A 7,378-nucleotide genomic window follows, 5' to 3' on the forward strand; every position below is an offset into this window, starting at 1 on the left:
GGAAGCCCTAAGAGACAAGCACTATGCCTACTGAGATCAGAAGAAGCTAGGCCCATGGAACCTCAAGAGGAAGAGAAAGCCCAGGAAGGAGGGAACAGGCAGAGATCAGTCACCATCTTGCTTCAACATGTGGCAACTGACTGGTGAGAAAGCAACCTTGAGTTGGACTCTCTTTAGGGCCTTATAACTGTAAACATTTACCCCAAATAAATACCCTTTATAAAAGCCAACAGATTTATGGTAATTTGCATTGTCCCCCCCATGGTAGACTAATATAGATGGGTAAATAATTAGAACCAATAATTTCAATCCATCATTACCCAGCAATCCACTGGAAGGTAGAAACTAATTCTTAGATAAATCAAGATTTTCCCACAGTTTTCCTTGAGTTTACATCTATACATTAGGCAGGGCCCTTTCATAGTTCTAAAACAAGAAGGGTGGGTATCCTCTATGGGTAATCATCATTTATCTATGCTGGTATCTTCTAAGACATCTTCATTCTACTCTGCTCTTTAGTCATTAGTCTACACAGGTCACTGCTACATTCTCTTCTGCCAATTGCAAGGCCTTTTCAAGTGGGTTGGCTCTATAGCAAGTCTTCTTGGCCACTACTGGGTCTTGTGAGGTCACACTTGAATGCAACAGAAATGACTCAGGCACATCTGTCTATATCCCACTGAGAGGTGCACTATAATTACAGCTCCCCCACCCCCAGTCTCAGGGATACTTGAGATTTGACCATTAGTCTAACTTCTTGCAAAACTAAATCAAGAAATGTATAGAAGTATACCAGATCCAAGGTGAACAAGGTTCCCATTGAGGTTGCTCTGTACTGAGCAGCTCTACCTAGGCAAGCTCTACATGGTTATAGACATTGTTCATTGCATAATTGTGTAATGTTGAGTAATCTGTCATTGGTAAGATACAGGGACACTGGAGAATGGAATCTAGTCATGTAGAAAGGTTCATGATACTACCAAGATATTAATACTGACAGGACCCCAGAGCATCCTTGAGCTGAGGTGGTCCTCATATACTCACCTTCATCTCTTGTGACCTTGCAAGGCTCTGAATGGAGTAATTAGGGACATCAGAAGGCATGCCTGGGAGTTACAGGGTTTTGTGCTGTCACTGTGCATGCTGCTTTTCCTATTCTGCATCCTTTAGGAAAGCTGAGTAAATTTGGTGCTGTGTGAAGTCTATTAATATCTTGTGAATCTGAACCTAAAATTTCCTTTAGTGGTTGTGTAGGGTTCAAGTCCCCCTCTCCCACAAGAACTTGGCCCCATTTGGGCAGGGACGGGCAGGGCACAGGGTCTTTTCTGTTTTCTGACCTCCTCTCCTTCTTCCAGGAATCGGTATCTAGGCTGAGAGGTAGGGAAAAAAAACTGTCTCTTACTGATGACATAATCCTCCAAATCTTTGCTCTTCAATTCAAAAGCCGAGACACTGACTCTGTTGTCTTTGTGTTCTGGAGTGTCAGCCCGTCTGTGAGGAAATAAAGATAAAATGTCTTTGCCCTCTTGGTTAATGTCTCTGATTATTATCCTGCTGTGCCTGCCTGATGAGGCAGAGTGTTATACAGTGGGATGAAGACCAGCTTTGGTGTCCAGCACACCTTGGTTGCCATCTCAGTTGCAGCCCATAGGAGTTGTATGAACAGAAGCAAGTCAGTCCAGGCCTCTGTCATTTAATGAAAGTTAACAGTTTTAATTATTCTTTGGTTATGCCCATTCTCCTTTCAGAGCCTCTCAATTCTTTTTCTCCCATGCTTCAGAGTTCACTTTCCATATATTTATCAGAGTGAGGCTCCCTATTTAAATATCAGTCCTTTCCTTCACCAATTTTAAATCTGAAATATCACATTTGTGCCTCTATCACCTCCGTTCCTGGAGCTACATTCCTCATGAAACTGAAAAACAGAGAGGTAGGGAGGAAAGAACATCCACACCTGACTACTGAAACAATTCCTACCTCACCTTCCTAAACCACTCCAATGTCTAACAAAGCCAGGGCACAGGTCTTCTACCAACACACCTTTTCTTTAATCTCATTTCCTGAACCTTTTTCAGATTCTGCTTATCAGAATCTCACTCTTTCTCTCTGTATTCCTCTCTCCTTTCTCATGCCCCCACCCCTTCTATCTATGATCATCACAACAGCCTTGAAAGAGAAAACCGAAAGTTCTTATAAAAGAGATGATAATACCTGCCTCACAGGTTTTAGAGAGGATCAGGTGAGCTCATTGCTCAGAAATTCCTTTGTAAATCATAAAGTGTTATATACATGTTATTATTGCACTACCGGTAGCCATAGCAACAGCAGCAGCAGTAGTAGAAATATTCCTGGCTATGGTACCAGATAAAAACTAATCAGGATACAGACTTACAGACTTGCCTGGCCATATCTGCCCAATTGTTGGAACAAATGGTCATACATTTATTTGCATAAGGGGCTGAGGAGCTCCTGAAAAATTATTCATTTTGAGTTTTAAAAAGGCAAGTTTCTGGGAAATAACTCATTTCTAGTTAGAAAAGGCAATAGAAAAAGGCATAGTGCATGTGACACAGTAACAAACCTACTGAAGATGACTAATTAATGTTGCAGCAGCTGTAGACTATAGAAACCTAAGATCAACCATAAAATCTGAAACTGATACCAAAATCCTTGGTCACTGAGAGGCAAAGTGATTCTGAGTATGGTATGATGGCCGTTGGTTGAACTCACCCCTCTAGCTGAAGAATTCTTAGATCCTTAGGAGAAAAAATGGCTGTAACAAAAAGCTAGATTTTTTTTTAACTAAATGGCCTAGAAACATTGGATCACCTGTGCCATTACTTTGTTGTCCCTCTAACAGAAGGCAACATACAAAGTGGAGTTCACAAAGAACCAAGTATTGGTAATTTAAGAGCTTCAGGGCACTGGAGGAGTATGAAAGATTGATAAGAGAAGGTGCCTGAAATAACAAGCATATAATTTAGCCTAGGAAATAGCATTAACATATATGAACCAATAAACAAAAACCAATTAAAGCAAACTAATCAAAGTTCCTATGCATGAACTATTTATAACTATTTTTGAACCACGAATAATTTTCAGACCAGAAGAGGTCTGTGGACCACAATTTGAGCAGCTCTGACTTTGAGAGTAATAAGGGATCTGTTTCATACACACACACACATGCATACTCCAATCCGATGAAATTTTCTGGATTGCTATACTGAAGTTTATGGACATTTACATCTAAGAGACATAGACTTTCCAAACCTTCCACCCTGGATGAGATAAAAGAAAGGAATGGACTTCTTCTATTACTCTGTTTCTCTTAAGAGTCTTCCTAGATTTCATAGCTAACAAGAAAAATGTTATAACAGAAATAAAATTTAAAAGTTCATGTCTATAGTATCACATTGTTTTTAAAATAATCTTGTAGCAAAATAACTTCCACAAAGTCAACAAAAAAATTTAGTTGAATGGAAATCTTTGACTTTGAAAACCTGAAGCTTCTTTTCTCTGGCTTGGGTTCCTAGAAGACACTTTTTCTCTCCACTAGACATGATGATCCCTGCTATGGGCTTATATTGGTTTAAGGAGTGTAAGATGCTTCATTTATATCTCAGAGTGTGAAACAGGAAATAAGCATTTTTATTTAAGAGTCAGAAATGGAAGAGTAATGGTAAGAATATAGATTCTTCTAGGCAACAATTTTTTTTTGAGGTACAGGGAGCTGGGAATTGAACCCAGGACCTCTGTATGTGGGAAGCTGGCGCTCAACCACTGAGCCACATCAGCTTCCCTGAATTGGTTTTTCATTTGTTTTGCTTGTTCTTTTTGTTTTTGTTTTTTCAAGAGGCAAAGGAACCGAACCCAGGACCTCCCATGTGGGATGTGGGCACTTAACCACTTGAGCCACATCTGCTCCCCAATTAATTTTTATTTGACTGCAAATAAACTACATATTTATTAGACAATGGCTATAATAAACAAAATAATTAAAATTACTGCACAAGCATCATATGCCATTAAACCATTTTTCAATGAGCCATTTTGAGTTCTTAGAATTATTGAATCTCAGATCTAAAAGAGAGCTTAAAAATCATATAGGGGGAAGCGGATGTGGCTCAACTGATAGAGTGTCTGCCTACCATATAGGAGGTCCAGAGTTCAAACCCAGGGTCTCCTGGCCCATGTGGTGAGCTGGCCCACGCACAGTGCTGCCACGCACAAGGAGTGCCATGCCATGCAGAGTGTCCCCCATGTAGGGGAGCCCCATGCACAAGGAGTGCACCCTGCAAGGAAAGCCGCCCCGTGTGAAAAAGCGCAGCCAGCCCAGGAGTGGCGCCACACACACGGAGAGCTGATGCAGCAAGATGATGTAACAAAAAGACATAGATTCCTGGTGCCACTGAGAATGCAAGCTGACACAAAAGAACACACAGTGAATGGACATAAGAGAGCAGACAAGGGAGCAGGGGAGGAAGGGGAGAGAATAAATAAAATAAATCTTTTAAAAAATCATATAGGGTGGTAAGGCAATGTATGGAAATCCTGTATGACATGCATAATCGTTTTGTAAACTAACAACTTTGCTAATTAAAATAATGAAAAAATTAAAATCTTATAGTAACATGAAAATTTTTTAAAAATCAACATTATAAACACAGTTCCTTACTACTATAGATCATTTGGAAAATATAAAGTCAAAAAAGCATGGCTAATTCCATTACTGAAATATAATCACTTTTGAATATTCTGTGTTCTTTCCTCTAGCCTACTTTCTAAGCAAAGATGGCTTGTTAAAAAAAAAACATGACTGTAAATCATAGTGGATATATAATACTGTGTTATGATTTTTTTCACCTAATATAACAGCATAAGTATTTTTCTGAACTATTTCATACACTTCATAAATGGCATTTTACAGTTTTGCAAAATAGCCCACCTAATGTTATAGCATAGATTACTTAAACATTCTTCCTTTAATAAATACTTAATACATTAATTATCATGATCATCAATAAGACTGAAATGAGTAACTGATACAAAATAGGCAAAATAATTTTGCTTACGCAGGGCCACCTTACACTAATGCATTCGTTTTATTTAACTGGTATATTATTCCTCACCCTACAAGGTAGAATGAAAACTCAATTTTAGTCCAACCTAGTAGTCTGTTCAGCCTAGTACTTTAAACTGAATTTACTTTGGATGAAACCAGACTTCCCACTCTCTTTCCTAATACATATTTTTTCTAAGAAGTCTATGGGTCTATAGGGTTACTCAACCTCATGGCACTAGGGGAAGAAAGACCCTTGGTCTTATGTTAGTCTTTGGGTAAGCAATGACGGGTGTCCAATGGTATTGGTCTGGTCATACCCTGAGTGTTCTGCTGACAACTTTTGTTTTTTTTTTTTACGTAGTGGGGATTGAACCCAGAACCTGGTACATGGGAAGCAGATGCTCAACCACTGGAGCTATAACCACTCCCCATGTTGCAGGTTTGGGCTAATGCAATTTGTGGCCTGTTCTCACAACTATTTGGCCCTGTCTTAGTTGTTAGTGGTGCCTGGAAACCTCAGAGGTCTCACTATATGTCAGTTAACTTTACCTGCATAAGAAACCATCCTAAAATTTAGTGGTTTAAAACAACTCTTTTCTTCTGCCTTTTTTATTTGAACCTGTAATTAGCACTATACTTGTTAAACATATGTCCCAGAGACTTAAAGCTTTGGTCTGTACATGTACCAGTTGAGTCCTGAATCTCAGCAGAGTAGCAACACCTACTCTCCAGTTCATTGGACTAACCCAGGACAACTAACAAGGAGATGATGATGGACAACGCCCATCCCAAGGAACAGAGAGTGTCAGCAACTGCAAGCAAGATAACTACATCCATCTGCCCCATGGGATCGAAGTCCCCTCTCAGTTAGAAACAGAGTAGGCATGACCATCCCAAAATCCTCAAGATTGGGGAATAAACAATGGACTAAAGTAGTCTTATTATTATTCTGTTAAAGACATATTGTTATTCTGGCAATGGAAGAACTCTTATCATTGATATAAAGGCAGTGGTCACCAGAGACTCTGAGGGGAGGGAGAGGGAAGAATAGGAGTAATATGGGGGCATTTTGGGGACATTGGAGTTGTACTGTATGGCATTGCAATGACAGATATGGGCCGTCACATATTTTGTCATAACCTACAAAATTGTGAGTGATAGAGTATAAACTATAATGTAACTATAGTCCAAGGTTAGTAACAATGTTTCAATATGTTTACATCAATTTTAGCAAATGTACCACACTAAGGAAAGTTGTTGTTAGTGTGGGAGGGGTGGGGCATATGGAAATTCCCTATATTTTTCCCCCTATATTTTTATGTAACATTTATATAATCTAAACCTTCTTTTAAAAAATTTTTAACTGTTTATTTAGTTCATGATTCTGCTGGGCATGAGCTCATAGGATTTGACTGGGTTTGCTCATGCATTTATGGTCAGTTGAAAGGTCGTCTAGGGTCTAATTAGCCATCTATGGTCCCATTCACATATCCCTTGCTGTCCAGCAGGCTAGCCCAGATGTTTTTACATGGTAGCCAGGTTCCAAAAGCAGAAAAAAGGACAAACCCCACTGCATAATTGTTTTTCAAGCCACTATTTACATCACATTTGTTAATATCCTGTTGGTTGAAGCAAGTGTGGAAGTACATTACCAAAGAGCATGGATAGAGGGAAAGAAATATTTTATAGCCATTTCACAATCTACAACATGCTACTATTGCCATTCAATTACAGATCCCAGTGCTGTAACAACACACTCTGGTATACTCCCCAATCAGACTTTAGCATTCCCTTTGGGGAAATGAAGAAATGTCCTGGTGTCATATAAGAACTCAGGCAGATTTGGAGTACTAGCTCTACCTCTTTCTGTCTAACCACTCCATTTCTGGCCAAGTGGGAAAATGACCCTATCTCAGCTTTATCTTCAACCTCTCTTAAATACCTCCTGTCCTGGCCAAGATTCTTAGTTTCAAACCACATGATCCACTGAAAAATGTCAGCATAAAACATGTAATAAAATATATTAGGTACCTTACAGACACTCTGAAAGGACCAAAGAATGGGACAGGAGGCAACATACCCAGTATAAAAGCACCCAGAGAAAAATGTCAGCATAAAACATGTAATAAAATATATTAGGTACCTTACAGACACTCTGAAAGGACCAAAGAATGGGACAGGAGGCAACATACCCAGTATTAAAGCACCCAGAGAAAAATGTCAGCATAAAACATGTAATAAAATATATTAGGTACCTTACAGACACTCTGAAAGGACCAAAGAATGGGACAGGAGGCAACATACCCAGTATTAAAG

Source organism: Dasypus novemcinctus, chromosome X, assembly GCF_030445035.2.
Source record: "Dasypus novemcinctus isolate mDasNov1 chromosome X, mDasNov1.1.hap2, whole genome shotgun sequence".
NCBI lineage: Eukaryota > Metazoa > Chordata > Mammalia > Cingulata > Dasypodidae > Dasypus > Dasypus novemcinctus.